Consider the following 24,748-nt stretch of genomic DNA (forward strand, 5'->3'; position numbering starts at 1 on the left):
CCCTTTCATCGCCTTATCCCTCTTTTATTGTATGAATGCAAAAAAAGCAGGCATTGCAAAACATCTTCCTGACTTTTCTGTGTGTGTGTGTGTGTGTGTGTGTGTGTGTAAAATAAACCTACCCTCTTATGTTACTTTATCTTAATCTTGCTGTGGGGTTATTAATAGAAGATTGGATCACTCCAATGGAAGGGTTGGAGAAAATGTAGAAATGGAGAAAAGGGGGGAAATCAAAAATCAAAACACTTGTTTATGAACGAGGAGTGAGAGGAGAAATTAAGGTTGTTTAAATTATTCCCTTTCCTGTCTGTGACAAAGGAACTTTCAAAAGTTACTATCAGAATCTCCACCACGCCTTTCCTAATTTCCCTGAAGAAGCTGAGATCAAAAATTGTCAGCGTAAGTTATTTAGTCCAATTGCATTAATTAGTCCAATGGCTTTTTACCCTTTCTATCCTCCAGATCTGTTCAATGCATTTTTCTGTGCCAAGTCCCAGTCCTCTCCACTCTGCCATTCTTTTTTTCCTCAATCTTTTCAGAAGCATAAAGCAGTGCAGATTTCTTCATCAGTCATCTTCTTCAGACTAGGTTAAAGTAACTCCTGTGATCTCAGCTCCCTATTTACATTCATTTCCAACTCAGACTTTTCATTTCGTGTGCTTTTAGCATTCATTCTAGCACATTCCTTGTCTTTCTTTCTGCTGTCACGGACAGACTGTATCTACTATTTTACTGCCAGTAATAGTTATATTTTGTATGAAAAGAGGTGTGCCCTTTCTTACCGTTGGAAAATGTATTCCAATTAAATAGTTCAGAACAAGCTTCTGTGAGTTTAAAAATAAGGAAGGTTATTTATTCTCGCACGCTTGTACCCAAATTAATATAATGTCACACAGCCTCACGCACACACATACACACTCACGTACAGGTAAAGATTATGAACTTTTACAGATTACAGTTAATTCTGTCTTTGATTTACATTTTCTGGTCTCCCATGTGACAGGCCTGTAGTTTCTTGAATGGATTCAGTGATCTAATGTTGAAGTGAAAGTCTTGTAAAGTGAAGGGTTCGCAGCAAGTTGCAGTTAAATATCTCGGGGGTTGGTTCTCAGATGGACTTTGAAACTGGAACAATTTAAGCAGTTTTGCTACTTAATGACTTGAAGTTCATTTCAAAGTCTGGTTCTCAGACGGGCTGATGACTGATGGTTTTCATGGGTCTGCAGGGTCTTGAAGGATATAGACCCCAAATTCAGCATCAATTGCATGACCACTGGGTTGACACTTCTGAAGTTGATAGTTGATTTCCCTTTTGTCCAGTATGAAACAAGGACACGCCATTGTGTTTAGGCGTTGGCCTATCCGTAAACAAGGAGATATGTGAATTCCATAGTTGGCTGTGATTCCATTAGGTATTCATTGGAGACTTGATAATGCCTTTGTTCCAAATGTCAAGAGTCACATGATTTGTAGCAGCCATCTAAGTAGCTTGTTTGTGTCCAGTTTTTAAAATATTAACTGAAAACTCATAATATCACATGCATTACTGAGCATGACAATGCATTTATATACTTCCAACTTAATTGGTCCTTTCACGTGTCCCCTCCCCTAATTTGTTATTTTAACTGTTTGATCTGTCCTATCATCTTAAGTGGTAGGTCTGGGGACTTTCTGGACAGACCTCTTCAAAAAGTGGAAAGAAGGTTTCAAACAACCAGACCTCCTGCTTCTCTGAAAGTCATGGACTCCCTGCTTTTAGAAATGGCTGGCTGTTTGGCTATGTGGGTCATCTCCCTCACTACATTTCCCTGGCTGCAGGAATTCTATGACTTTTTCACTTTGAAGATTTTTAGGGAAATCTACTTGGGACTCTGAGGGCCTTCTCTGGACCTGCTTTAAATACTCTGGCCTTGAATTAGCCTTGCTACCTTCGAGCATCTCTCACTCAAGGTCTGTGGGCAGTACCCTACCCTTTTGGGCTTCTTCACCATTGTTAGCTCTCTGCTGTTCTGCAGATTTATGCTGCTTGGTCTCAGATTCCGTCAATTTTGCTGGCTGAATCACAGCCTTTTTCATTCTGGAACCACCTTGTTCCTTAGGGGCACTTTTGCTCCCTACAAAGTCTCAGGACTTTTCCCAGTTCTGTGATACATGGCAGAATTTTTCTGAAATAGTATGAATTGTTCAGCATCTCTGTACTTGTTTGGCTTCTTGGGCACAGTGCTTGGGATTTCCCCACAATTTAGCCATTCAATCAATACAAAGTAAAATATTAAATGGCCATTCATCTCGATAATGTAAGTTCCTTTGATAAGTTTACAGGTAGAGAATTACTTTATTATTTGCCAGAAAAACAAATCATTGCATTTTGATAACTAATTATGTGAAGTGCTTTGAGAAATTTCAACATGGTAAGATACTGCATGAATGCAAGTACTATTTACTTATGAATACTGTGAACAGCAGGACAATCAGGTATAAGACTCCAATCGTCATTGCAACCACAGATGGAGCTTTTTCTATTTATCATCTTGCTTCCTGTTGCTAAGCCAATTTTCAATCCAGCTCATTAATTTTCTATTAATTCCTATGTCTTAGTCTGTTTAAAAGATTCACATGTAGAAGTTTAGAAAATTACTTTTGATTTTTTAAGTAAAACGTATTTGTTTTATAGCTCTCGTCCACCAATTTAAGTTTCTCAAGAATTTTAAGATATTTGTAACAAAGTGAATCACAACCGACAGTTATATACAACACAAAAAAAATTTTTTAGAAAGTATTATGGTAAAATACTGCCTTGAATGGCTATGGTAATGGAATTGCATCTTGAGAAGACCACAATGTGCTATAAAATACATTTTCGAGAGCGTGTGTTTCACAATCCTTTCCGCATAGGTTAGGAAATGAAGCCATATAGTTATCAACCATGATTTCAGTCTGTGAACACAGCAAAAAATACAGAAAAGTGTTGCATCTGGTCATGTTGGTACATCTTAATCCTCCTAAAAAAGAACATTCTCACCTAACAGCCAACCTTGTGTATTGTTGTCAGCCTCAAACCACCAGGGGAGTGTCAATTGTGACAGAACGAACATGTCGTGATGCGATCATGTGAAATTAGCCAACAGATGGGTAACATTGTAAGTATCACAGACCGTCTGATTATTCACAAAAGACAAACCTTTCCAACTGTAGAGTCAGATTGGATTCTGTGAAGTTGCATGCATTTCCACATTCATGCAATCTGTTACCTCCAAAACCATAGAAAATGTTGTTAGTGTTCCCTTATTTTGCAAAAAAAATCAGATTTGGCAATCTACCAACCAAAGCAAAGCTGCTATTATACAATACAATGTGTGTAGTAGATTGCTCAGTCCTGCAATAACACCTGCATGATCCTGAAGTATGCAAGAAACATGGAAAGCAAAAGCAGAGATCATATTCAATCCTACTGATAAGGACTTACCCAATGGAGAATTTACTTCTAAATAAATTCCCCAAATTTGTCTAGTTCACAAACAATTTTTCACAATTCTATTTGTTCTGTCACCTTTGTCCCATCCAACAATAAAGAAATAAAATATGCACCAAGCTTGCTCTGCAATACGTCACTAGGACAGTGAAGAAACAAGACTATATGTAACATGTTCATTGAAGGATTTGATTAGGATTCTTAATTTAAACATTAAATTGTAGTGAAATTTAGCGTGATAGCCTAACCTCTTCCTGAAGTACAAGCGGAGCTGAATATAAAGGCTTTGCATGTACAAATAAATTGAATATTAGACAAGCCTATATTTCTGTTTGCACTGATCAAAAATACATATAGTTATACTCTAGAATTATTTTATCCAAAAGAAAAAAGTAAAGGGCAGGAATTTCCTCCAAGATACTACACTAAATATGTCAAGATCACACTTGCAATTTGCCAATGTAGTACTGTCCAATTTCCCTGGGACAATAGCACATCAAGATTGTGATATAATTTACTACCTCATTTCAGAGCTTGCATCTTAGCAGTAAGGACAGAAGTGGGGGTGGTGGAGTGGAAGAAGGGGTGATGTGAAGGGAAAGGGAGACATTGAATTTTAGGCCTGTTACAGCATTTAACTAGCTGCACCAACTATTTTAATGTGCATTAAATTGGAAATCAGTAATGAAGGGTCCCCTAAATTTACAGACTCCTCAATTGAAGTATTATTCTTAGAAAGCAGACAAAGGAAAGAGAAAATCTTTGACACCAAGGGAAGGTGATCCATGGTTCAGGCTAAGTGAAGGGAGGTGACCCCAACAATGAGTGTTATTACCAGTAACTCCCACACAGTCCCACATGTACCAGAAGATATTCATTGATTTGACATATTGGTCAAAAAGTGATGTTACTGAGCAAGGTTCACATTTCCACTCATCTTGTTTTTCCTGTGTTGCATAACAGGTACTATTTTTCTGAAACTTCCAAGAGGTACGAGAAGATGCTTTACTCTCCCTTCTTTCACCAGCAAATGTCCCTTTAATTATTGACTATCTTGAAGGTGAGTAATGAAAGACAGACACATGTTTGTTTGTTTCTTGCACCTGTAATCCCTTTCAGAGTTTTCATTCTTGTCTGGTTTCCATTCCACATATTAGTAAGCACTCTCACCAGAAGGAAGATGCCTAGAATGTTTGGGCAGAGATAAGGGAGAAATAGTGAGAAATGTAGACATGGGGTGGGGGAGGGGGGGGAATTGCCAGCTGCTAGTTGGTAAGAAAAATGCTTCCATCATTTCCTTCCATAGTCCCTTTAGTTCCTATTGCTCAGATGCAATCTTTAATCATAAACACTGCCAATACTTAAGCTCAAATATTGTTCTAAAATATCAATAGCCATTGTGTTTTGGCTTCTTCTTCTCTTCATCTTCTGTCCCCAAGGTATTGCACAGTAAAAAGGACAAAGAAACTTCAATACTTCAATAATAATAGTACTTCAATAATACCCAGCCACTTATCTTCAAGTGCACCATTGTATTTCATCCTTACAGTCGCAAATCAATGATAAGGAGGACTGATATTCATTGTATTGTTAAGATACACAGGTGAAGGGCACTATTTAACTTGAACACTTAGGCTGGGATGCTAGTGAGGTCTTGTGGGTAGCATCTCTGCCTCTGAGCCAGACATTCCAGGTGGATCCAGAAATCCACTGCAAGGTTTGATGGTTATGATAGGTGTGTTTGTAAGGCGGCCAAACATGTTGGTTACCCTGCAAGTTCTTCCTTCACATCCCTGTAGGGTTAGAGGGATAGGTGGATTGGACCTAGTTAGAGCGCATTTTTGGGTAGTTGGTGCAGACTCAGTGGGCTGAATGTTTCAACATTTCTCTGAATTTGATACTAAGTAACAATTTGTAACAATTAAACTCTAGAAAACGTAAGTTAATAATAAATATGTCATGAATGCTGAAATTCTGGAAAGAAAATAGAAGTTATTAGGAAAGCAGAATAGATTAATCAGCATTTTATTCAACTGGCAATTGCTTTTTTCAAAAATTATTCATAATCTTCAGGTTTTGAAACATATTCCCTGATAAATGCAGGGCAAATAACAGGTAGCATTCTCTGACCTCCGAGCAGTGTGTTTCCCACCAGCAGAAGTGGTGTGTTGTTTGCTAGCAGACGAATTCTCTGGTTCTGCTACTGTCAATGGGAATTCCCATTGATGTCACCCCCACAGAAGTGAGAAACCCATGGGCAGGAGTGCGCTGCCGGTGAGACCAGCGAGTCCCACTGGCATGAACAGTTGGAGAATTCTGGCCATCATTTTTAATATAGTCTGATCTCTTGAAAACTGGTCATGTTAAAAGTGTTGCAACAAAACATAGATAGTTTCTAAACATATTACAGAGGGTCATTCTCTTTCAGTGTTTGCTATTTTTACAGGGAAAAATACATTCAAATTTGCAATAGGAAAGTGTCATTCAGGAAATTCCTCCCAGATTCCAAAGATGTGCAGGTTAGGTTGATTGCCATGCAAAATTTGCCCCTTATTGTCAGGCGTACAAGCAGGGTAAATATGCGGGATTACAGGGATAGGACCTTGGTGGATTGCTAGTATGAGCTCAGTAGACAAAGTGGCCTTCTTCTGCACTGTCGGGAGTTCATAATTTAACCAGGATTATAATAAATGATTGTCTTACAAATTATTTAAAATCTGGTGCAAGGAAGAAAAATGTATTTTCTTCAAATTTGTTTAATTAACTTGTAAATTAATTAATTTAGTTAAATAAATTGTAAATTATAGAATTTTTCATAAATCGTTCTGTGTAGAAGCTGGCTGATAATGATGTATTTGAATTTATATTCTGAGATCAAATTCTCGGAAGCAGATGTTCTCAAATTTCCCATTGAATGTCAAATTAAGATTCACGATACTTTCAATACTCCTTGAAATCACATTTTATTCAGGTCATGATATAATTCCTTTGAATTTATCCAGTTGTCCTGAGTATGTTCATGTGCCAAAAACAAATTACTCTGTATGTGTAATTGCCGTGACTTCAGATTTTCAGATTAAATCCTCAAACTGAAAGCTATAGCAACTATTTCTAATTGTCTGATGGAAATATCTTACTTTGAGGGTACAATCAAAAACATATGATAGGAGAAGAGAAGAAAAATAATTGCTCTTTCATTTGAATTGAGTAAATAGCTCCACAGTTTAAACTGGATCAGTTACAATGACTGTTAAGAACAAATAGAGATTAATGCAGGAGTACAAATGCAATATTTCATCTGTACAAAGACTGTGGCCAGAATTTTATCTTCCCCCAAAGGGCTCTGAGATGGGAGGGGAACATGAAATTGCATGGGGAGGATTATTTCTGGATTCCCAACCACCCTGACCTGGTAGCAATTTTATGCTGGAACTTGCAGAGCCTGGGAGAGGAAGCCCATCCTTACCCCAATTAAGGACCTTAAGCAGCCACTTAGGCCACAAGAGGGTCACCATCTCAGCATAACCCCAACCCAGCACAAAGTTGAAAAGGCCATCCTTTGGCCAAAAAACAACTAGGTATCTGAAACAGGTGGAATCCCTGCCAAAGCACTAAAGTATCGCAGAGGGGCATTATTGGCATGAATATGTGAATTAATTTCCCTTAGGAACATGAGAACATAGGAAGGAGGAGGCCATTCAGCCCATCAAGCTTCCTCTGCCATTTAATGAGATCATGGCTGATCTATGGCCTACCTCCATATGCCTGCCTTTGGCCCATATCCCTTAATACCTTTGCTTAACAAAAATATTTCTATCTCAGATTTAAAGAGAGCAACTGATATAGCACCATCTGCCATTTGTGGAAGAAAATTCCAAATCTGTATCACCTTCAAATGTAGAAGTGCTTCCTAACATTTTTCCTGAATGGTCTGGCCCTAATTTTTAGACTATACTAAAGTTTGCAATCAACAGAAGTAATTTTTCTTTATCTACCCTGTCTTTTCCTATTAGTGTCTTGAAGAGTTAGATCAGTGCATCCTTTAACCTTCTAAATTTTAGAATAACCTCTCCTCATAATTAAACCCCTGAAGTCTAGATATCATTCTTGTAAACCTGTGCTGCATTCCGTCTAAGGCCAACATATCCTTCCTAAGGCCTGGTGCCTGGAATAAAAAGAACATACCGGGAGATCGCAGAGATGCCATAATTGTGACCAACTTCAAAAAAGATGACAAGTCCGATTGCAGTAACTACAGAGGAATTTCCCTGCTGTCAGTCACAGAGAATATCATCACAAGAGTTCTCCTTAATCACTTTCTCCCTGTGGCTGAAGAGTTCCTCTCAGAGTCTGTGGATTCTGCCCACTAAGGAGCATTATAGACATGATCTTCCCCACACAACAACTACAAGATAAATTCAGGGAACAGCACAAACCCTTAACACAGTTTTCTTTGGCCTCACAAAGACTGTCAATACTGTTAATGCTGAGGAATTATGGTGCATCCTCCTCCATTTCGGCTGTCCACAGAAGTTTGTCACTATTCTCTGTCTGTTCCATGAAGACATGCAAGCCATAATCGTGGCAAAGGATCCACCACAAATCCAATTCATGTTCTGACTGGGGTCCAGCAAGGTTGTGTCATTGCACCACGGCTATTCTCAAGCTTCCTTGTTGCAATGCTCTACCTCACCCTCACAAATCCCTGCTGGGGTGGAACTAAACTACAGAACAAACAAGAATATGTCCAACCCCTGCCACCTGCAGGCCAGATCCAAGGTTGCTCTGTCCTCTGTCATTGAACTATGGTAATGCAAACACAGCTTGCATCTGTGCACACTTGGAGGCTGAACTCCAAGCCGTCATCTCATAGGCATCTCATGAACCTCATAGTAAACCAACTGTAAGACAATAGTCCTCAACTAACCTGCTCCTGCCACACACCATCAAATTATCCAGATCCATGATGAGGCCTTTCACAACATGGTTATCCAAATTCATGATGAGGCCTTTCACAACATGGATCACTTTCCATATCTTGGAAGCCTACTGCTAACAAAGGCAGATATTAACAACAACATCCAACGCTGCCTTCAATTTGCCAATGCAGCCTTTGTTCATCTGACGAAAGAAGTCTTTGAAGGCCTGGCACCAATCTCATGGGCTACAGAGCAGGAGTGATACGCATCCTTCTATGTGGCTCAGAGATGTGGACTGTGTGCAGCATGTACCTCAAAACACTGGAGAAGCTTTGCAGCTGCCTCTGCAAGCTCCTACAAATTCACAATTCTACAGAGCAGGCATACCAACATCAGTGTTCGAATTCAGGCTGACATCCCCTGCATTGAAACTTTGGCTACAGTTGGTCAACTCTACTGGGCAAGCCAGAACTTCCACATGCCTGCCATGAAACTCCTAAAACATGTGCTCTACTCCGAGCTTTGAAGTGACAATCAAGCCCCAGGAGGGCAGAGGAAATGCTTCAAGGCACTGTCAAAACCTTCTTGAAAAAGTGCAACATCTCCACTGAACGTGGGAATCTCAGGCCGAAGACTTCCCGAACTGGAGGAAAAGCATTCGGGAAGCACCTGGATAGCTCAAGAACAAATGTCAACAATGAAAGGAGCACGTAGCAGTCCAGGCACCCCACCCACCTACTCTTCCAACCATTGTTTGCTCTTCCTTTGACAGAGATTGTAGATCATGGATTGGACTCCTCAGTCACCTAAGAACTCATTTTTAGTGTGGAAGCAAGTCATTCTTGACTCTGAAGGACTGAGAGAGAGAGAAGGGTCTTCTCTCATCCAGCTTCAAATTTTAGAGTGGTGGGGACATGACAGCTGGTGAGGGGGAAAACATAAATGCACATAGTTGGATCTTGGTAAGGAAGTGACACCGCCTCCATCAGAAGCACTCTTCTGACTGGGAGCACCCTCCCCTCAAGTTTCGGTGACCTTCGAATCTCTGTCTGTCCGCTGCCTATCCCCCCGAGACCCCAATCATCCCCCCCGACCCTTGTGCCCTCCCCAAGTCCTTCCTTACCCTCCCCACCATGGGACCCGTGCCATTTACCTGTCCCCCGGTTCCTGGGCCTTAGTGACAGGCAGCTCCCTGCAGTACTCTTCTGGCCACTGCAGCATTGTGCCCTGAGGGACTGGGATACTGCCAGCCAATCTGACTGCCAACAACTCTCCAAGTGGGGATATGTTTAATGCCAACTCTTCATGATCCTGAAAATTCAAACCCATTTGATTGCTATCCTATAACAAACAGTGCATCATTTGAACAAGCTTTGAAATTGCATAAACAGCTGCAACAGTGGCATGTTAACATGTAACAATCAAATTATCTATTAATGTGTAACTGCTTCAAATTGTGTACTTAAATACATAAATCAAGCATGGGCTATGCTGGCATATTTATGTTCTAAGGTTAATTTAATTCCAAAGCTGCAACCTAGCAAATCATCTATGATTTTCTAAAAATTATAAAAATATATTTGGAAATTACATGTCTAATTTCACAGGATGAACAATAAAATTAGAGGAGTTTTGTAAAATACCATTAATGAACAGAGTCCCGGTTCTGGGGACATATGCTGGAAATATAATTATTTTTACGTGGGATTTATTTTTTCTTCTGCCCATTAACTGTGAATAAAACTCATGCATATACCTCAATAACGTTTGGAGCATGCACATGCTAGTTACAGAAATTAAATCATCCAAGTTCGTTGCTAAAGTCCCTTCATGATGGTTACATTTCCTGAAATACAATATAATGGAAATTAGAATGAAAATGTGTTCAGTTTACTACCTAAAATAACCTACAGATGGAGCTTTGCGTTTATACAACAGCTCTACTCTTTTGCATTCATTGGATTGTGATTGAATGTTAGCAATGCAATGTAAGAATATAGGATTGCAAAAATAGCAACATCACAGTTCTAGAGTTTCGATACCTACAATTGTTTGTATATGACCTTCTTCCTGGACATTAAAAATAGTCAACTCAGTTTCAGGGATGGAGTGGCACTGCTAGTTAATTAACAGATTATACCTGGAACAGTATGAAAGTAATTTCTTAGAAGTAGGTAGCTCCAAGTCAATAACAGTAACGAATACTTAATTCCTCAAGAATATAAGTACGGACAGTTACAGTTATAAAAATGATAACTTTTTTGGATTTAGAAAGAGAGATACTGTACAGTATACAGGATCAAAGAGGTAATGATAAATTTAGACAAGATAATATTTAAGCCACAACTCCAGGAACTGTGTGCACTGGATGATTTATTATAAAGGGGGCATTAAAGTGCAAGACAATGTAGGTTGTAGATTCAGCTGTATCCTAGCAGGAATAAAAAGCCACATTTGTGAGGAGAAACATGAGACTCTGAGCATATTTCTATTCAAGCAGAAAAGGTATGGATAGATTAATATGAGGTTTTAAAATGAAAAATTGTTATTAAAGGAAAAATAGGGAAAAGGTATTCCCCTAGTTAGTGAGTCAGTGATAAAGAAACATCAACTTAACACATAAGGACAGAAGTTAGAAAAATAATCTTTCTGCAGAAATTATTGGAGTTTACAATACTTTGTCACAGGAAATAGCTGAGTTGATCACTGCAGATTTTAAGGGAAAAGTGGCTAAATAGATTGAAGCAGAAGAAAATTAAAGACTATCAGAAGAAAGCAGGGCAATGGGACTCTTTTTGAATTGTGCAAGCAAACAGCTGGCGCAAACAAATGGACCAGATTTTACAGTACCATTAGCAATGAACATTGAGATGTTCATCACGATTGAGCATCACAATGGCATTACAACTCCTGATGTGTGCATATGCACACATTTTTGCCAAAAACTGAACGTTGCAATATAATAGAATGTGTATCTACGGAACCTTCACACATGGTTCTACCAAACTACTTTGTTAACTGCAGGGACCCATAATTCATTCATCAGTCTAATTGCCCACAATTAATGCTGACTTTTATGTTGGTTATTTAGGGTTGCTGTGAATAGACATAGAGCCTGCTCAGCAAGGGTTTTTGTTCTGTACAGCAATTCCACAATTTCAGAAAGACACTTGCAGCAACAGGAGCAAACTTTGAGGTACCTGCAGATATTTTAAAAGTTTATATTTGTGAATTGCAAATGAATATAACTTTATAACATAACAGATTTCTTAAAATATATTTTTAATAAGGTTGAAGTGACTTTTAAAATACCTTTAAATGCATATGGCTTTTTGTCAACATTTATTTGACTTACTCAACATTTCAATGTAAATTACTCTTTAGCAAGATTTTTTAAATGTACCTGATGTTTTAAAATCCTATTTCCATGCGTATGACTTTGTAAGACAATTTAAAAATAACTGAGACTGCCTTTCTAACTGGTACTGCAACACCTTAAAGATTAAGCCTGTGAGGGATAAACATGCCTTTTCCACTCTGTGCATCATTGTTGTACAGTTTCTGTTAGATGAATGCCCAATGCAGGGATCAACAAAGAATCAGACATCACTTCACCCTACAGGAAGGTCGACCCTCCAACACACAGAAAAGATGATGGGGGCAATTCTCCCAAAAAAATTCAAACTGTCAAATTAGTGTAAAAACTGGAGTAAATCCCATTGTTTTATTCATCGGGAGTTTCAAAATGAAACTCCCACAGTCTGTGCACTGCAGAGCACTCATGCAAGAAATTCAGGGGTGGGGCCTATTCCCAGTGGAGAGGCCGGCAGCATAGTGTTGAGCGGGCCACTGTGTATACGCTGATCTGTCACTGCCAAGACCGGCACATGCGCGGTAATCCTGTGCTGCCAGCCTCCTGATTGCTGGCCAACCCTGCCATCCTGCATCAATGCCCCTCCGATTCCCCCCACGCTCCAATTGCTGGCCCCACACAGGATTGCGAATGTGGTTCCTATATTCAAGAAAGGGAATAGGGATAGCCCAGGAAATTACCGACCGATGAGTCTAACCTCAGTGGTTGGTAAGCTGGTGGAGAAGATTCTGAGGGACAGGATTTATGAACATTTAGAGAAGTTTAGTATGCTCAATAGTAGCACAGCTTTGTCAAAGGCAGATCGTGCCTTACGAGCCTGGTTGAGTTCTTTGAAAATGTGACTAAATACATTGACAAAGGAAGAGTGGTAGCTATGATTTATATGGACTTCGGCAAGGCATTTGATAAGGTCCCCCATGCAAGATTTCTTGAGAAAGTGAGAGGGCATGGGCTCCAAGGGGCTGTTGGCTTGTGGATCCAGAACTGGCTTGCTTGCAGAAGGCAGAGAGTGGTTGTAGATGGGTCTTTTTCTGCATGGAGGTCGGTCACCAGTGGAGTGCCCCAGGGATCTGTTCTGGGACCCTTGCTGTTTGTAATTTTCATAAATGACCTGGATGAGGGATGGGTTGGTAAGTTTGCTGACAACACGAAGGTTGGTGGTGTTGTAGATAGTTTGGAGGGATGTCAGAGGTTGCAGCGTGACATAGATAGGATGCAAGGCTGGGCAGAGAAGTGGCAGGTGTACTTCAACCCGGATAAATGTGTAATGGTCCGTTTTGGCAGGTCAAATGGGATGAAGGAGTATAATATTAAGGGTAAGACTCTTAGCAGTGTAGAGGATTAGAAGGACCTTGGGGTCCCAGTCCATAGGACTCTTAAATTGTCCTCACAGGTAGAGGATGTGTTTAAGAAGATGTATGGTGTACTGGCCTTCATCAATCGAGGGACTGAGTTTAGGAGTCAGGAGATAATGTTGCAGCTTTAAAAGACCGTAGTCAGACCTCTCTTGGAATACTGTGCTCAGTTCTGGTCGTCTCATTACAGGAAGGATGTGGAAGCTATTGAAAGGGTGCAGACGAGATTTACAAGGACATTGCCTGTTTTGGGTGGCATGCCTTATGAGGATAGGTTGAGGGAGCTCGGTCTTTTCTCCTTAGAGAGACGAAGGATGAAAGGTGACCTGATAGAAGTGTATAAGATGTTGAGAGATATAGATCGGGTGGATTCTCAGAGGCTTTTTCCAATGCTGGAATGGTTGCTATGAGAGGACACAGGTTTAAGGTGCTGGGGAGTAGGTACAGAGGAGATATCAGGAGTAAGTTTTTCACTCAGACGGCGGTGGGTGAGTGGAATCGGCTGCCGTTGGTGGTGGTGGAGGCAAATTCGATAGGGTCTTTCAAGAGACTTCTGGATGAGTACATGGAACTTAATAGAATTGAGGGTTATAGGAAAGCTGAGTAGATATGGATATGATCGGCACAACTTATGGGCCAAAGGGCCTGTTTGTGCTGTAGTTTTTCTAAGTTCTATGTTCTATGTCCAGGCCAGCCTTGACTGTGCTCCCCCCACCACTTGCTTGTCTGCCTCAATCTCCCATCACCCTCCCCACCAACCAGCAATCCCGATCTCCCAATTCCCCCCCCACCACCACCACCAGCTACACCCCCACCCTCCCCCCCACCACACCCCCTCCAACCTGAAACACTCCTGGTGACAGGGAGAGATTAGCAAGTCCAGAGATTTCAGACCCAGGCCTGCTAATGGGATTCAAATTGTATTTTAATGCAAATTTGAATAATTTATACAGCTCTGCACCAAAGATCGGTGCTGTGCTGATGGTGCCGGAAATCCAGTTCCCAGAGACTTGCTGAGACCACGGAGTCCAGCAGGAGGCCCACTACATAGACCTGCTTGAGTTTCCTGGCCTCCTGAGTGCAACGGGCTGGGAGAATCACCCCCGCAAATTCAAGACCGCACATTAATTCACGTCAGAAATAGATGAAATGGAGGATTCTAAAATGGGGGTTGCTGGAACCATACATTGTTGTATAATTGGAAAAGCTCCACTGCAGCAACCAGTGTAGCTAGAGAACAGTCAATGGCTGATGCATTTCTACATTGAAAGTGACAAAATTTCTCTCCCTCCTTCAGGAAATCAAACAAAAGAACACCGTGAAGAAAAGTGAAACAAGTGACATTTCATATTAGCAGCAAATACTTTTTACATGACTTTTGAAGTGTTTTTTGCTGAACAATGTAATCTTCTGGTGCTTTGTGCGAGATTTTCATGCCATTTGTGCAAATTAGTTATTTTTCTACTTTGTAAACTGCAGAGATGAGAAATTTCTGCCATCCAGCAGAATTCTGAAATTTGGATAATAGAGCTGAAAGGAATTTCTTCCCTCAGAATGTTGTGAATCTGTGGAATTCTTTACCGCAGTGAGTTGTAAAGGCTGGGTCATTACGTTCAAGGCTGAGAACAGATTTCTAATCAGTAAGGGAATTGAGAATTATGGGGATAACGCCGGAAAGTGGAGTTGAAGATTAACATATCAGAGGAATCATGATCTCATTGAATGGTAGAACAAACTTGATAGGCTGAGTGGCCTACTTTTATTCCTAAATCTTATGGTCTTATGTGGGATACCACAGGATTTGACAAGCCCAGGGTGAGGATGAGATGGGAGAAAGGAACTGCATTACTGAGTCATGGTTTTAGTTTAGTGAGTTGACACATTTTCAAGGAATTAGCCCTCTCCTCCAATGATCTGTGGTTAAAGCTTTAATGGTATACTTTTCAGAAAAAGCTGAAGGTCGATAACCTTGAATAACTAGCTGTTACTTATCATTTGCATCCATTCAGTTAAAACATCTGCCACTTATAGCAACATATTAGATATTTTGCTGTCATTCGATGTGTATTGTGCACCATATAACTACATACCTGTTAGTGTTATGTATGAGAGCAGGTCTTGGATACCTTCCAGGCATGATAGCTTCCTGGTGTCTTCATGTACCACTGACAGAATCAGGTGTGAACTTGCTATGTTGGTTATTGTTAGTGTTCTTGTCTGTGACGGTAACAATTCCTTTCAGCCTCCTCTGGCTGTAATGACTTGTATAAACGGCAGCACAGCATCTGAGCACCACACATTTCCCAGGTCCACCTGTGATCTCAGGTGGCAAGCTGCCAGGCAGGGATGTGCTGAAATCAAAGGTAATGCAAGAGAACCAGCCAAAGAGGGTCTGACTGGGCTGGGTCCTGAAATAAAATGATCTTTCTCCCAAAAGTTTCCAACCTAACAAAGGTATGTTAGGATAGAATATACAGAAAGGTGCATTACAGCAGAATAAACTCTTGTGCAATGTCCCACTATCAACTCTTGGAATCCTAAGATATTGTTATTATATGTGGGTTTGTGAGGGTATAAATGCAAGACTATAACTCTTCTGTACTTGTTTAATGAATATTTATTGTAAAAAAACCATTATAGATTTGATTTTATAAATGAAGATTACATCATAGCATGAATACTTAAGATAACATGCAATTTTTGAATCCACATAATAAACAATTTAGATATACAAATAAATATTGACTTAAGAAAATTATACATACAATACAGTTTAATTTTTATGCTTTCGAAGTGTCGTTTGGTTAATCTGTAAGAATGCTCTAACACTCTAGAACTCGACCCATGTGACCAAACTGGCTGAATAAAATGCCTCCTCGCTATGATGTCTGTTTTAATATGATTTTCTCTGCTGAAGTCAAACAGAATTACATTGTGTAACATTGTCAAGACAGACCAGTTATTATTAGTTCTTACTGAATTGAAGAACCTTTAGGACCATATAGTTGAGTGCAGTTGCATGGCATGCTGTCAACAGCAAGGTAACTGAAGAGCTTTGTTATGAGTTTCCACAATTGGCCTTCTCACAGTGGTTCAAATGCTGTGGCAGTGTTTTTATTTTTTTATGTTGAGCAGCGTTCTTTAATTGTTTGTCTATTAATCAAATTAATATTATAATTTGCCCATCAGATGTGCTTGTTTCTTTACAGGGTCATACTGCCAAGTTTGAATATGGTTGCCTTAATTCCTCAGCAAAGAAACTAATGATTCCACCTTGGTATAGATTACCAGTTTATAAAACACAGCCTCCTTATAACCAGAGATTAGACATTTAGTTTTGTGACCTGGAGCTGCTGTTTAATGGATAACACAGAAATTAGGAGAAAAAATAAATGCAGAAATCAATTTCAATATTTCAAAAAAAAAACGTGTATTTTGATTATGTTTTTCCCTCTGAGTGGTAATTGTCTGCTTCCCCATCCTGTTATAACGAGAACCATATCCAACACAGATTAAGTGTCATCATATAAAATGCTTTGCTTTACTCTCAATGCACAATTGCAGCAGTGTGTACAATCTACAAGATGTATTGCAGCAGCTCACCAAAGCACCCTCAACAGCACCTTTCAAACTCACAACCTCTACCACCTAGAAGGACAAGAGCAGCAGATACATGGTAACACCACCATCGACAAATTCCACTGTGCCACCAGTCTTGGTGTAATCTGCAAACATATAAACCATGCCTCCTATATTCTTATCCAAATCGTTAATATAAATGACAAATAACAGTGGACCCAGCACCGAGCCCTGAGGTCTCCAGTTTGAAAAACAGCCCTCAACAACCACCCTCTGGCTTCTGTCATCAATCCAGTTTTGTATCCATTTAGCTACATCACCCTGGATCCCATGAGATTTAATCTTATGCAACAACCTACCATTTGTACCTTGTCAAAGACCTTGCTAAAGGCCATGTAGACAGTATCAACAGCACTGCCGTCATCGATCTTCTTGGTTACCCCTTCAAAAAACTCAATCAAATTTGTGAGACATGATTTTCCCACAGCCATGCTGACTGTCCTTGCGTCTCTAAATGCCTGTAGATCCTGTCTCTCAAAATACCTTCCAACAACTTACCCACCATTGATGTGAGCCTTACCAGCCTGTAGTTCCTAGGCTTTTCCCTGCAACCCTTTTTAAAGAAAGGCACAACATTTACCACCCTCCAATCTTCAGGCAACTCACCTGTGACTATTGATGATTCAAATATCTTTGCTAAGGAATTTGTAATTTTGTCCCTAGCCTCCCACAATGTCCTGGAATACACTTCATCAGGTCCCAGGGATACCTTGACTACACTTTAAGACTTCCAGCACTTCTTTCTCTGTAATATGTACACTCCTCAAGACATCAGTATTTATGTCCCCAAGTTCTCTAACATCCATGCTTTTCTCAACAGTAAATAAATTTACTGTTGAGAAAAGATATTGATTATCTAGCTGATCTGTGCACTCGTTATTTTATAGACCTTGATAAGATCACCCCACAGCCTTCTACACTCCAGAGAAAAAAGTCCCAATCTATCCAGCCTCTCCATATAACTCAAACCATCAAGTCCCGGTAGCATCCTAGTAAATCTTTTCCGCACTCTTTCTAGTTTAATAATATCCTTTCTATAATAGTCGCCAGAACTGTACACGGTACTCCAAGTGTGGCCTTACCAATGCCTTGTATAACTTCAACAAGACATACCAAATCCTATGTTCAGTGTACTGACCAATGAAACCAAGCATGCTGAATGCCTTCTTCATCACTCTGACCACCTGTGACTCCACTTTCAAGGAGCTATGAACATTACCCCTTGATCCCTTTGTTCTGTAACTCTCCCCAACACCCTACCATTAACTGAGTAAGTCCTGCCCTGGTTCAATCTACCAAAATGCATTACCTCGCACTTATCTAAATTAAACTCCATCTGTCATTGAGGGTTCCGTACTTCTACCAGCCTTGCCCTTCTTTCTAAGAGGAATGTGTTTACCCTGATCCCTGTTTAACACACTTTTGAAAGCCTCCCACTTACCAGATGTCACTTTGCCTTCCCACGGACTCCCCCTTTTAACTTTTGATAGTTCCTGCCTGATACCATCAAAATTGGCCTTGTCCTAATTTAGAATTTTAACTTTTGAGCCAGACGTATCATTCTCCATAGCCATCTTAAAACTAATAGAATTATGATCACTGGACCCAAAGTGATCCCTCATTAACATTTCTGTCACTTGCCCTTCCCTATTTCCCAAGAGGAGGTCAAGTTTTGCCACTCCTCTAGTCGGGCCATCCACATCCTGAATGAGAAATTCCTCCTGAATACACTCAACAAATTTCTCTCCCTCCAACCATCTAATACTATGACTGTCCCAGGCAATGTTGGGAAAGTTAAAATCCCCTGCTATTCCCACCCTATTTTTTCTTGGAGCCATCTGTAATCTCCTTACATATTTGCTCCTCAATTTCCCACTGACTATGATGGGAGTGTGTCTCCTGCTCCTGTTGGGATTGGTGTTATGAAAGTTTGTCTTCCTATGCACACTGGGCAAAGTCTGTTATTTTGTTGAGTGAAGTTGTCCTAGAAAGGGACAAAGTAGAAAACTGAGATGCAACAGGTGGCAAATTAACAGCCATAGCTGAGAATGTTTGGAAATGATGCGGATATGCCGGCGTTGGACTGGGGTAAACACAGTAAAAAGTCTGACAACACCAGGTTTAAGTCCAACCGATTTATTTGATAGTAAATTCACTAGCTTTCGAGGTTACCCTCTTCATCAGGTGAATGGAGAGTTCTGGCCTCAGACAGAGCACATAAAGCACTGTGCTTTATGTGCTCTGTCTGAGGCCAGAACTCTCCATTCACCTGATGAAGAGGGTAACCTCGAAAGCTAGTGAATTTACTATCAAATAAATCGGTTGGACTTAAACCTGGTGTTGTCAGACTTTTTACTGTGTTTACCCCAGTCCAACGCCGGCATATCCGCATCATTTCCAAACATTCTCAGCTATGGCTGTTAATTTGCCACCTGTTGCATCTCAGTTTTCTACTTTGTCCCTTTCTAGGACAACTTCACTCAACAAAATAACAGACTTTGCCCAGTGTGCATAGGAAGACAAACTTTCATAACACCAATCCCAACAGGAGCAGGAGACACACTCCCATCATAGTCAGTGGGAAATTGAGGAGCAAATATGTAAGGAGATTACAGATAGCTGTAAACTGTCTGTGCTTTATATGCTCTGTCTGAGGCCAGAACTCTCCATTCACCTGACGAAGAGGGTAACCTCGAAAGCTAGTGAATTTACTATCAAATAAATCGGTTGGACTTAAACCTGGTGTTGTCAGACTTTTTACAATGTTTGGAAAGTCATGAAAGCAGAGAGTGGGGAGAGGACAAACCAAACTGATCCTAATCAATCAGGCTCCTGTTCAAGGGAGATGGTTCAATCCAAGAAAGTGTATTTTAGGATAAACAACATACCGTCATTGGCCTGGCCATAAATGTGCCTATCGTTACGTTCTTCTTTTCTTTGATATAAACATGTCAGTCATACACAAGGATTGGTAAACCAATAATGTGACTCTTTATTTGAAGAAAGGATAATGTTCATTTTATCCTGGTTGCTTGCAGAATGCTGTCACAGACAGAATTTATTTGATTTGATTTATTATTGTCACATTCATTGGAATACAGTGTAAATATTCCTTATGCGCTATACAGACAAAACATACCATTCATAGAATACAGAGGGAGAAGGAAAGGAGAGAGTCCATAATTTAGTGTTACATTCACTGTGGTATGGAGAAATATCAGCTCAATACATGGTGGGTCCATTCAAAAGTCTGATGGCAGCAGGAAAGAAGCTGTTCCTTGAGTCAGTTGGTACATGATCGCAAACTTTTGTTTCTTTTCCTGACGGAAGAAGGTGGAAGAGATTATGTCCGGGGTGCGTGGGGTCCTTGACCACAACAGCGCAACATCATGGAGTGCTGGACAGGCCATCATTTGACATTCAGACCTTTCTGTGAAAGGACAAGCTATGCCTACAAGTTTGGCTGAACCCAAATATGGTTATGATTGCTTTTGACATTGACCACATTTGTAAACCAATCAGATTAGAGATGTACGTAGGAATGGGAATTCCTTGGCTTTCAGCAATCTCTGCCTAACATGATTGTGGGGGGCGGATCTAATGAGATTTCGTACATCAAAATTTTACCGTGATTCAGCAAGATCATATTTTGTTGTTAGATGGACTTCACATTGTATTACACGCACTAACTATGTTGAATGGTGGAATGTTGAGGTCACTTTGATGACTTAATACAAATGCACAGTCTTGATGACAATAGAGGATAAAGACTAATGTTTCTACTCACTTTAATTCTATTAATTCCACCCATTTGAAGTGGCCTAGAAGCATTTGCATTACACTACATATCGTAAAGAGTGCTATAATTACATGATGTCTTGTCAGCAAAGATAGTCAAGCCTTTTTGTATTCTGATACCACCGAAAAGTTTTGTCATGTTGAGATGGTTCATGTTAGTACAACTATTTTGAATACCATTGAATTATGAAGTGATGCAATTTGGTAGAATGGATGAGAAATTAATATAAAATATAAAGGTTACAATTCTAAAGGGGGTGCAGGAGCAGACAGCTGGAGTGCTGTGTTCAGTCTGGGCACAACATTTTAAGAAGTATGTGAAAGCGTTCAAAAAAGTGCACAAATCATTAATATTGGCAGGGCAGATTCAGATTTGTTACGGACAAGAGAAGGGTTAACTTAAACATCCCTGATTTCTCCTCTCACCATTTGCCTGCAAGTAGAAAATTGTTTTGATTTACTTCCCTCTTCATAAGCAGTGACATGTTTCTCAACTCCTCAGTTTTGGTGTGATGCAATTTTCCACTAATAACCTCATAAAAATCTCAAGACAGCATGAACTCAAAGGGTTAGATTATTTGTACACACTCAAAATGTGGGAGATGACCATTCTATAGCCACCTGTGCATTCATACAGTGAAAGAGGATGTAGAAAAAGATTTGCAGGGAAAAGACCACAGAGAAAATAATTTTGGTTTCACGTGTGCCCAGAGTTCATACTCAAAGACTAATGAGGTATTTCTTCATGGAGGTCAGCAGGTCAAAAACCAATGCTGTAAAGTTTACTTTTTCAATGATATTGACTTTACATAGGATGATGGACGGGAGTGATGTACCAATCTTGTCAGTGATGATATAGATGTTCTAGGAGAAAGTGTGCAAATGAGACCAGGTATTCAATCTGGGCAGATCTCTTTTTCTGTACTGCTACTTGCAGATGGTAAAATAGCAGACTAAGTTTCCAATGCAGCAAGGCAATAGAACTGGCTGCACCAGCTAGGTGGTCCCACTTCTTCATCATGTCTTTGGCAAAGGGAGTGTATCCCACGTCTGGGTTCCCAAGATGTTTAAATGTTCTAGCTATTAAGACTTAAAAAGGAAGTTGTAGGAAACTTTGACCTAACAGCTGAATAGGTTCTGTTTGGTTGGACCTGACTTTTGAAATGCAAATAGCTTTTGTATATTTCTCTTTAAATTTGGCCTCTGCAGCCCTCAGGGGTCATTAATGTCTCTTCAGAGATAACAATGTGCAAATTTCCCTGGTACGGCAAAAAAGTTTCTTTTGTTCGAGGGCCATAGACAGACATAGTTTCAGCCATTTTAAAAAGTCTTTGTCCAGTCTTTAAAATTTTGGAAATTATCCTTGGGAACACCTATATTTATAAAAAATATATACAGACAGACTGTGACTTTATGATGTTTGAGTTATGATTAACAGCACTCACAATGTTTATAAATTGACACCCCATTTCAACTTTACAACGTTATTTCAACTTTATGACGCCATGCCAGGATGTGCATACATGTGTATTGACATTCTGCACAGCCCATTTGTATGACCGGAAAGGTCGAACTGTCTTTATTAGGCTGGAAGTAAGTGTTTTATTCTGTTTAATTTTTTGGGCACAACCATCGCGATTTTAATGCATTCATATGCTGTATTTAGTGTGTACTCACAGACATAGGGCGGCACAGTAGTACAGTGATTGCACTGCCTCCCTCACAGCCCCAGGGACTTGGGTTCGATTCCCAGGCTGGGTCACTGTCTGTGTGCACATTCTTCCCGTGGATGCTCTGGCTTTCTCCCACAGTCTGAAAGACACGCTGGTTAAGTGCATTGGTCATGCTAAATTCTCCCTCAGTGTGCACCAGAGTGTGGCAAAGAGGGGATTTTCACAGTAATTTCATTGTGGTGTTGATGTAAGCCCACTTGTGACAATAATAAATAAACTTCATAAACTTTAAACAGGCAACCAACAATGATCAATGCTTTCATTGTATCCCCACACCAATTGAGGAACTCATACTAAGGCGTGCAACCATTAACAATCACCTGAGCGACTTGACGGCACAAGAGTTGAGAGCATTTAATACTGCCAGGCACCCGACAACCTTAGTTCAGGAACCAATCTCCCATTTATAACATTGTTCCTAAAGAAAATCGTTGCTGACTTACGATATTTCAACTTACAATGCAGTTTTCAGAAACCGGTTATGTCCGAGGACTGTCTGTGGTATGAGGTCTGAGACCCTGATAGTTTAAGAAAGCATATGTGATTCTGGCCTTTTTAAATTGGTACAAGCAAGGAAGTTATGATAAACTGATATAAAATACTGGTTAAGCCTCAGCTGGAGTGCTGTGTTTAGTCTGGGCACAACATTTTAAGAAGTATGTGAAAGCATTCGAAAAAGTGCAGAAAAGATTCACAAGAATGGTTCCAGGGATGAGGAAGTTTAGTTACTTGGAAGAAGTGGCGAAGTTGGGGCTGTTCTCCTTGAAGAAGAGAAGGTTGGGAGTAAATCTGGAAATCATAGAATCCCTACAATGCAGAAGGAGATCACTGCCCCATCAAGTCTGGACCAACTCTCCGAAAGAGCATCTTTCCCAGAACCAATCCCATCCTCCATCCCAGTAACCCCATACATTTGCCATGGCCAATCCACCTAACCGACACATCTTTGGACATTAAGAGGCAATTTATTATGGTCAATCAACCTAACTTGCACATCTTTGGACTGTGGGAGGAAGCCAGATCACCCTTAGGAAACCTACACAAACAAGAGAACATAAAAACTTCACACAGACACTCACACAAGGCTGGAATTGAACCCATAGTGGCACAGTGAGGCAGCAGTGCTAACCACTGTGCTACTGTGAGGTATTCAAGGTCATGAGTGATCTGACCAGAGTAGATAGAGGGATACTTTTCCAATTGTTGAAAGAATCAAGAACCAGAGGATACTGAATTGAGGTAATTGGCAAAAGATGCAGTGGTAAAGTGAGGAAAAACCTTATTCCTTGGTGACTCGTTTGGACCTGGAATGCTTTGTCTGAGAGTGTGATGGAGGCAGATTGAATTATAGTTTTCAAAATGGAACTATGTAATTATCTGAACGAAAAACTTGCAGGACTACAAGGAAAAGGTAGTAGAGTAGGACTAAGCGAGTTGCTCTTGCAGAGAGTTGACACAGATACTTTGAGCTGAATGGCATCTTTCGTCCTGCACTCTCTCGTTTCCTCTATATATAGCGTGCAAGAAACAATACTTTTCACATGTGACGATAATAAACCAAATCAAAAGTAACCATTTTATGATTATATGGCAACAGGCTAATGTGTTTAATGCAATAACAGATTTAAGTAGAGCATTAACAGTACTTTATATTACGGAACCAAACGATCCTGTGCATTGATAAACCCTGTTTGTAAGGGTGAGGTGCAGCAATTTGAAAGGGACCTGAACCCATGTCTTTGCCAGGCTGGTATTTTATGGCATGTAGATGATGACCAATGTAAACACTTTTGTTTTGACAGAAGAAGAGTCGCAATGAGCAGGATTGAGGACGAACAGAGGGTGAGGTCCCAAATCTCCTTCTCTATGTTGTTTGAAGGAACAAGCATTGGAGATGGCTTGTGGTTATGGAGCCAGGTCCACTGGTTGGAAGAGACAGACATCTCAGATGAGGATAAAAGTCCTGTGGACTGGGAAGAGATTGGTGAGAGTATGAGAGATGTAGGGCAGTGGTTGTAAGACTGACACGTAGAATTCACTTATCCCCATTGCTTGTTCATTGTCTTTGCTGAACCAGCCACCCATTCTGAGAAGCAATGAGACAGAATGCACTCTGACTTTGTAATAATGTTGGAGGCTGACATTTTATCTTCTTCCGTAGGCTGGATATTCAAACTTTTGTATCTTTTTCCGAAAGGAAGAAGGCGGAAGAGAGAATGTTCGGGGTATGCGGGGTCCTTAATTATGCTGGCTGCTTTGCTGAGGCAGCACAAAATGTACACAGAGTTAATGGATGGGAGGCTGGTTTGCGTGATGGATTTGGCTACATTCACAAACTTTTGTAGTTCTTTGCGGTCTTGGGCAGAGCAGGAGCCATACCAAGTTGTGATACAACCAGAAAGAATGTTTTCTATGGTGCATCTGTAAATGTTGGTGAGAGTCGTAGCTGACATGCCAAA

General features: G+C 40.3%; 1 long non-coding RNA gene across 1 annotated transcript; it reads left to right on the top strand.

Annotated features, from left to right (window-relative positions):
- The first annotated feature begins 4,455 nt into the window (after window positions 1-4,455).
- LOC145349717 (uncharacterized) lies at window positions 4,456-14,650 on the top strand. Its single transcript, XR_013888138.1, has 3 exons — window positions 4,456-4,532; window positions 11,483-11,587; window positions 14,417-14,650. It is a non-coding gene; the product is annotated as an uncharacterized LOC145349717 (long non-coding RNA).
- Window positions 14,651-24,748: the final 10,098 nt, after the last annotated feature.

The sequence above is a fragment of the Carcharhinus amblyrhynchos genome, chromosome 11, assembly GCF_965287045.1.
Source record: "Carcharhinus amblyrhynchos chromosome 11, sCarAmb.v2.hapA, whole genome shotgun sequence".
In the NCBI taxonomy this organism is placed as follows: Eukaryota; Metazoa; Chordata; class Chondrichthyes; order Carcharhiniformes; family Carcharhinidae; genus Carcharhinus; species Carcharhinus amblyrhynchos.